Genomic DNA, 9,165 nt, shown 5'->3' with positions numbered 1-9,165 from the left:
TCGGGCTCGCATCCTTCCTGATGGACTCAGCAAATGGCTCTATGCAGCACACATACAAGGCAGGAGAGAGGGGGCAGCCCTGCCTGACTCCAGATCTGACTGGGAAGCTGTCTGATTCCCACCCATTGATTGAGACTGTACTGACAATGTTGGTGTAGAGCAGTCTGATCCAATTGCAGATTCCCTCCCCAAAGCCCATTTTGGAGAGAACATCTCTCATATACGTGTGTGATATCCTGTCAAAGGCTTTCTCCTGGTCCAGGCTGATCAGGCAGGTGTCCAACCCTCTGTCCTGCACGTAGGCGATTGTATCCCTGAGGAGTGCGAGACTCTCAGCGATCTTCCTGCCCGGCACAGCACAGGTTTGGTCAGGGTGAATCACCGACCCCAGAGCAGACCTGACCCGGTTGGCGATTACCTTTGACAGAATTTTGTAATCCGCATTCAACAGTGAGATTAGTCTCCAATTTTTGAGTTCCTCCCTCTCCCCCTTCTGCTTGTAGATGAGGGTGATGATGCTTTTCCTCATGGATTCACTCATGGCACCTGCCCAAAGCATACTGACATACACCTCCAGCAGGTCCTGGCCAATCAAGTCCCACAGAGCGGAATAGAGCTCGACCGGTAAGCCTTCGCTTCTGGGAGTTTTATTCTTTTCGAAGGACTCGAGGGCCTTGGTCAGCTCGTCCAGAGATAGCGGCTGGTCCAGCCTCTCGCATGTTCTGTCGTCTAAGACCTCTATGATAGAGGACAGGAACGACTGGGAGGCCGCGCTGTCGGTCGGCTTCACGTCATACAGACTGGCATAGAAGGATTTACTGATCCTCATGACGTCAGCCTGAGATGACGTTATCGAGCCATCTTCTTCCTTCAGGCTGCTGAGCACAGAGCTCTCTTTGTGCACCTTCTGGAAGAAGAAACGTGAGCACGTCTCGTCCAGCTTCACCGAGCGGACCCTGGACCGGAAGATTATCTTGGAGGCCACCGAAGCAAAGAGCGAGGCTTGCTGGCCCTTCACCTCTTTGAGGTCCTCCATGACATCCACCCCCATTGTCTGCAGCAGGAGCAGGTTCTGCATACTTTCCTGGAGCTGGGACAGTTTTCCCCGCCTCTCTCTCATCTCCTGAATACCTTTGAGAATGAAGAACCTCTTGATGTTCCCTTTTACTGTTTCCCACCAGTCCACTGGGGACTCAAAGAGGGGCTTCACAGTTCTCCAACCTGCGTAGTCCCTCCTGAGCTCCTCAATGTTTCCCGGGGTCAACAGCTTTGTGTTCAGCTTCCACGTTCCCTTACCAGCCCACTGCTCGTCCTGTAGGTGACAGTCGGCCAGCAGGAGGACACCGGCTTGACGTCGGTGGATGTGACCGAGATTGTTCGGGACACAAACAGGTAATCTATCCTTGAGCAGATAGACCTGTCTGCCCGTGACCAGGTGTATCTACGCTGCGCTCCATCTGCAGGGCCGCTGAAGACGTCGTGCAGCTTGGCATCTTTTACCGTGTCCATCAGGGCTCTGGACGTGGCGTCCAGTTTACTGTCCCCCCCGCCGGATCGTCCATCTGCATCAATGATACAGTTGAAGTCTCCGGCCAGAATGACCGGCCTGGACATAGCCAGCAACAGTGGAAGCTGCTGCAGGACGGCCAACCGTTCACTCATACCCACTGGGGCGTACACATTAATCAGTCTCAGGGGAGCATTCCTGTACATGACGTCGGCGACGAGGAGGCGCCCGCCCACCACCTCCTTAACCTCGGAGATGGTGAAATTGCCTCCTCTCAACAGGATACCCAGGCCGGAGGCGCGGCTATCGTTGACCCCCGACCACACTGACAGCCCATGGGCCCACAAACTCGACCATCTCCTGTAGCTGCTGAGTTTGCGGTATCCCACACTCCTGCAGAAACAGGACGTCGGCTTTAACGTTAGCCAGGAAGGCCATCGTAGGAACACATCGCGTAGCCGATTTGATGCTTTGCTGCCTGAATGTAGGTCCTTCTAAAGGCACAAAAATCTCCACGCATAGTGCCATATGCACTTATGCTCTTGCATTCTGACTCTGCACAGCACACTACAGCCTACCTAGTGTGTTATACAATTTCAGCAGAGTGTCCCTGCTGTTATAATCTATACCTTGACGAATAAAAGGAATCCCATAAACCTTGATAAACCACCTTATTGATTTGTGCTGATCCTCAGGGAGCTGTTGACATAGATTTCATTTCGCTCAGTGCTTCTCAATATTCATTCATATCCTTGCCTTGGTTTTTATCCCTAAATGCACTAGCTCACACTTTTTTTCTGTATTGGACTCCATTTAGCACCCATGTAGGCAATCTCTCAGTAACGCTGTGTAATGTACGGCCCTCGTCCTCATTACCAACTACACAACTAACTTTTCTTGTATCATTTGCAAACTTCTTAATCAGATCTGTGATTCGAGTAAGTGATTTGTGGAACCTAATATCGGGCCCTACGAAACCCCACTTGAGACAGCCTTTCAGTCACTATAACATCTGTAAGGCAATGCTGTTCATGTTGCTCAGTCAATATTGGATGCAAACATGACCTTTTCTTGCATACCATTGGCTTTTATTTTTCTGATTAGATACAATTCAGGAACCCTTTTCAAAACCCTTGTTGAAATCTAAAAAGACTCCATCATATGTTCTACCCTTACTAATCCATTGGCTATCTGCTCAGAGATTTTAGTCAAATTGATTAGACACAACTTTGCCTAGACAAACTCATGCCAACTATAAGAACAAAAAAAAGGAACAGTACAGGACAAGAACAGGCCCTTTGACCCACCAAGCCTACGCTGACACATGATACCTTTATAAACAAAAAAAGTTTTGCCTCGATGTGGTCAATATCCCTCTGTTCCCTGCCTATTCATGTATGTGTCAGATGCCTCTTGAGCCTTGTTTTCGTATCTGCTCCTACCACCTCCTCTGGTAGTACATATCAGGAAATTACTACCCTCTGTGTAAAAACCCTGCATCTCAGAATTCCATTAAACTTTCCCCCCTTTTACCTTAAACCTATATTTCCTAGTAATTGACATTTCTACCCTCAGAGAAGGACTCCAACTATCCATTCTACGCACGCCTCTCATAATTTTGTCAGCTTCTATCTGGTTGTCCCTCAACCGCTGATGTTCAAGTGAAAACAAACCAAGTTATCCAAATTCTCCGGATACCTAACATCCTCCAAACCAGGCAACATTCTGGTAAACCAGTACCTCTCAGTATTCAATCAGAACTCCCTTCATCCTTGATTAGTCTGTGCATTTCTTAGTGACAATTTGTCCTGTCCCTCAGAACTTTTTTCTAATACTTTATCTGGCCTGAATTGGACTGACTGGTCTCTAATTACTTGACTTATCCCTTATTTTGAAACATCTCTCTGACATTAACAGTGTTGCAGTCCAGCCTGATGCCTGTCCAGGAAAGGGTCTACAATAGGGAAATAAGTTGTACAATATACCTAAATGCACAGATTAATCAAGGATGAGGGGGGGATCTCATTGAAGCTGACAGAATACTGAGACGTCTGGATAGTGTGGATGTGGAGAAGATGCTTCCACTGGTAGGAGAGACTAGGGCTCAAGGGCAAAGCCTCAGAGGGAAGGGACGACCCTTTAGAACTGAGATGAGGAGGAATTTCTTCAGCCAGAGGGTGGTGAATCTGTGGAAATCATTGCCACAGGAGGCTGTGGAGGTCAAGTCACTGAGTGTATTTAAGACATTTCTCCCTTTTAGTGAAATTTCTTTCGAGAGTGTTAAGAGATGGGACACACCACCACATGCATAGATAACTGTTAGATGAAGAGCTGAAAATGTGTTGCTGGAAAAGCGCAGCAGGTCAGGCAGCATCCTGGAAGAAGAAGGGCTTATGCCCGAAACGTCGATTCTCCTGTTCCCTGGATGCTGCCTGACCTGCTGCGCTTTTCCAGCAACACATTTTCAGCTCTGATCTCCAGCATCTGCAGACCTCACTTTCTCCTCAACTGTTAGATGACGAAGAAAGGAATAGAAGAGTATATTAATAGGGATAGAGGAGTTTCATATCAAACATAAACATTAACGCTTTGGATCAAACTGCCTGTTTTTGTGCTGTGAACATTGTACAGAGATTTTAAGAAGTCGGTTAGTATCTCAACTGTCGTGTGAAAAGTCATTCTTTCTCACTTCCGTTTGGGTTTTTTCCATTTTCAGTTTTTCTGTTAACTGCATCTGTTCCAAGAGTGAGTATTAGTAACATCACTGTGACCACTAAGTTGTGGTTGATGAATCAGACTTTATGAGGGAAACAAGTTTAGATGTACAGTTGAGGGAAGGAAAAAACACTGAAGTATACTTGGACTCATACATAGATGTCTCTGTTACTTCAATGATCCTCTCCACCTCTTACCCTGCTCAGATAGCCCAATCCCCACTTCCTTTGAACTGGTTCAAAACCAACCACTTTAATGATGTCTGTAACTACTATACGTGTATTTTTAAAATGTAGGTGTCACTGGATTTATTGTTCCTCTGTAATTTCCCAGAGGGTAATTAAGAGTTGACTACATTGCTATTAGTCTGCAGTCACATGTAGGCCAGACTGGGTAAGGATGGCAGATTTCCTGTTTTAAAGGACATTACTGAATGAGACGAGGTGTTATGACAATCAGCTGTGGTTACATGCAGAGACAATCTTATAGGGACCAGAATGATGTGGTCTATGGTCAGAGATGTGTCAGAATCACTCAAAATCCAGTAAGCCCTAACTTGACCTCAAACTGCATCTTATAACTAAGTTATCAAAACAAGATTCTCAATAGGCAGCAGTGAGTGCTCAGCTCCTTACTATACTTCCTGTACACTCATGACTGTGTGACCAAATTTCATCCTAGCTCCAATTACAAGTTCTCTGAAGACAACACTATTGGAGATCGCATCTCAAATAATGACGAGGCAGAATACGAGAGAGACGGATTGCTTGGTGTTGTGTGGTGTAAAGGTAACGCCCTCCCTCAATGAAAGAGCTGGTGATTGACTTCAGGACGCAAGGTGAAGAGCACGCACCTATCTACATCAATGGAGCTGAGGTGGAGATGGTCAAGAGCGTCAACTTCCTTGGAGCGACGATCACCAGCAATCCGACCTTGTCTACTCATGCTGATGCGATGATCAAGAAGGCACAACAACACCTGCACTTTCCCAGGAAAATAAGGAAATTTGGCATATCTGGAAAGATTCTTACCAATGTTTCTAGATGCACCATAGAGAGCATTCTATCCAGATGCATCACAGCTTGGTATGTCAACTGTCCTGCTCAGGACTATAAGAAACTACAGAGAGCTGTGAACACAGTCCAGTCCATCACACGAGCCAAACTTCCATCCATTGTCTCCATCTATGCTTCTCAGTGCCTCGGAAAGGCAGCTAACACCATCAAAGACCCCTCGCACCCCGGTTACAATCTCTTCCGACTCTTCAATTGGGCAGAAGATATAAAAGCTTAAACACATCTACCAGCAGATTCAAGAACAACTTCTTCAAGATATCGGAGCAGAATAAGGCCATTCAGCCCATTGATTCTGCTGCATCATTTGATCATAGTTGATATGTTTCTCAACCCCATTCTCCTGCCACCTCGCTGTAACCCTGATTCCTTTACACATCAAGGACCTGGCTAATCTCTGTCTTAAATACGTGCAATGACTTGGACTCCACAGTTCTCTGTGATAATGAGTCCCACAGAGTCACCACTCTCCGGCTGAAGAAATTCCTAGCTGAAGAAAGAGAAAAGGCTGTATCATTGAGTCTGGCAGCTTTACAGGTCATACAATTTACAATAAACACATAATTTACAGTTAAATTTCGGTTGACATAGCACTGTTTACTTGGCAATGATCTAGACTTACAGTTCTGAAATGCAGTTAATTCAAGTGACAACCCACCTAACATATAGATATCTCTGACGATCTCATTACTTGTCACTTGGAACAATGATCACAGGCTGAGAGAGAGGGTGTGCAACTGCTCAGATTGTACAAAAATTGTCATTGTCCTTCCTTTGTGGAATATTTACCTATTTCAATACTTTGTCTCTTCATTACCTTGGAGGTCCAGCTGGAAGGGGTGATACCAACACGGGATGTCCTCCTCCCTCAGGGACAGCAGTGGAGGCCATGAAACCAGACTGTGTCCAGCCACCTGGGTCAGTGTGGTCTAAGGCACCTGGAGGAATGCTCAGCACTGAAGGAAGAATGACCTTCTCCACTCTGCTACTATAAATACCACCAACCTCTGCCAGGTCCTTCACAGGGGACCCAATGGCATGGTGGCATTTTTGCTGAACTGTTAACCCAGGCAATGTTCTGGGGACCAGAGTTCAAATCCTGTCATGGCAGATGGTGGAATTTGAACTCAATAAAAGTCTGGAATTAAAAGTTTAATGATGACCATTGTTGATTGTTGATTGTAAGAGAAAAAAAATCTGATTCACTAATGTCCTTTAGGGAAAGAAACTGCCATCCTTGCCAGGTCTGGCCTACATGTGACTCCTGACTCAATGTGGTTGACTCTTAACTGCTCCCTGAGTAATCAGGGTTGGGCAATCAATGCTAGCCTAGTCTAGCCTAGCTTTCATCCCATGAATAAATTTTTTAAAATCTTGGTCTATCTCTGTTTTGTCTGTACCCACGTCCCACCAAGGCTCATACTCTATAATTCTCACTACTGCCTGCAATGTCTTCCTTCACTCACTCTCACCCATCAGAACATTGAACACCATTAACTGTGTGTTCCCTCTATTGCTTCCTACCCACTCACACAGGACATCTGCCTACCTGTACTCAAAGTAACAGTTGTGCCATCCACTTCCTTAATTCCTGCCTTCCACTCCTCCCAGGAGGGAAGCAGCCCACAAAGAGAGGGAGCTGCCCGGCGTTCAGCTCCTCTCCTCTTGTGTGGGGGGAATGCAAACTCTGATTGCTTCAAGCCGCTGACTGACCATGTCCAAGCCCCCGGATTGGTATCCGAGGCTGACCTTGACTCACTGTGCCTTGGCTCACCTTCTAGTTTTGGACTACCCTACCCTGGGAAAAGGACCTTGGCTATTCACCCTATCCGTGCCCCTGAAGATTTTATGAACCTTTGTAATGTCATCCCTCAGCTTCTGACATAGAGCAGCCTCCCATGGAACATGTCCTCGTTGCGAAGTGACCAACTCGGAAGCTGAAGTTACCATGTACCCACTCTGACAACCATGTCGAGAATTCTTGGCATCTAGTTTGCTGCCAGTGGATGAACATGGAACACAGAACAGTACAGCACAGTACAGGCCCTTAGGCCCTTCGGCCCTCGATGATGTGCCACTTTTTATCCTATTTTAAGATCACACTAACCGACATACCATTCATTGTACTATCTTCCATGTGCCTTTCCAAGAGTCATTAAATGTCCGTAATGTATCTGACTCTATTACCACTGCTGGCAGTGTATTCCACGCACCCACCACTCTCTGTGTAAAGAACCTATCTCTGACATCTCCCCTAAACCTTCCTCCAATCACCTTAAAATTATGCCCCCTTGCGATAGAAATTTCCACCCTGGGAAAAAGTCTCTGGGTATCCACTCTATCTATGCCTTTCAACACTTTGTACACCTCTATCGAGTCACCTCTCATCCTTCTTTGCTCCAATGAGAAAAATCGTAGCTCCCTCAAACTTTCTTCATAAGGCAAGCCCTCCTGTCCAGGCAGCATCCTGGTAAATCTCTCCAAACCCTCTCTAAACCTTCCACATCTTTCCTATAATGAGGCGACCAGAACTGAACTAAGATGTCAAGATAGAAGGCTGCATATAAGTGAGCGAAATCTGGAGTCATTAATAAAGTCATTAACTCACATTAATCCTTCTTATTGGCAAACTTGAGTTGATTTGATTTGCTTTATTATTGTACCTAGGTATAGTGCGAAGGTTTATTTACGTACAGTACTGGCAGATCATAACAGACAAAGTACATGAGGGTAATAGAAATGAGTGAGGAATACAATGCTACAGCTGAAAGAAGGTGCACAATTAGCGAGATCAATATTAAATTTAAAATTTGAGGGGTCCATTCAGAAGTTTAATAACAGCAGGGAAGAAGCTTTTCTATGTTCTGCCCAACGGAAGAGATTGGAAGAGATTATAGCCAGGGTAGGAGGGGTCTCTGATGATGTTGGCTGCCTTCCCAAGGCAGTGAGAAGTGTAGGTGGAGTCAACAGATGGAGGGCTGGCCTGTGTGATGGACTGAGCTGTGCTCACAGCTCTCTATAGTTTCCTACAGTCCTGGGCTGAACAGCTGCCATATTAAGCCTTAACACATCTGGATAGAATGCTTTCTATGGTACATCTGTAGAAATTGATAAGAGTCTTTGCAGATGTGCTGAATTTCTTAGCCACCTGAGGATATAGAGGCATTGTTGTGCTTTCTTGAAGATGCTTTGAGAAATCTTGAGTTGATGACAAGCGTCCTATAAAGTTTTATGTTTTCCAGAAACGATTAAAAACTGTGAATGCTAAGTGTCCAGCAAAATATAAACTTGTGCTATGAATGTGTCAGTTCCAATTTTAGGAGTGCGGGACCCCTCAGTTCCAAGTAGGTTTTGTCATTGGGTCTGTGAGGCTGCCAGTTGGATTAGGGAGATAGAGTTTCTGTAAATGCTATAAGCTAGCAGCTGTTTCCCAAGAATTCAGCTGACACAGAAGAAGAAGGCCGTATTGCTTTGGGACCTGACCATCTGCTTTATTAACAGGAACAAGTGCCTCACTTACCATATAGTACTTTCAACGAACAGTGAATATACATGATTTGGAAGATGCATCAATTTGGTTGTGTACAGCAAGATCCCATAAGCAACCACAAGGTGAATAACAAGGTCGCTCATGTTCTTTCGTGTAAATGGGACCAATGCGAAAAGAACTCGCTGTCAATGCTAAAACGAACTAATGAAAAGTTAACCAGGTGACATAAACCGAGGTGAATGTTGGGTCTCTTGTGATACTGATGCCCATTATCCCCTCAATCTCTTATCCCATGGTTGGTCAACATTGCGTCAATCTCTGGTTGTAAGAGCTGGCTTTGCTAATGCTGTTTTTGATGTTCCTGGAGAGCTATACCAAGA

The sequence above is a fragment of the Chiloscyllium plagiosum genome, chromosome 3 (assembly GCF_004010195.1).
Source record: "Chiloscyllium plagiosum isolate BGI_BamShark_2017 chromosome 3, ASM401019v2, whole genome shotgun sequence".
Classification (NCBI taxonomy): domain Eukaryota; kingdom Metazoa; phylum Chordata; class Chondrichthyes; order Orectolobiformes; family Hemiscylliidae; genus Chiloscyllium; species Chiloscyllium plagiosum.
The sequence above is the reverse complement of the archived record's forward strand: the minus strand, read 5'-3'. Positions refer to the sequence as shown.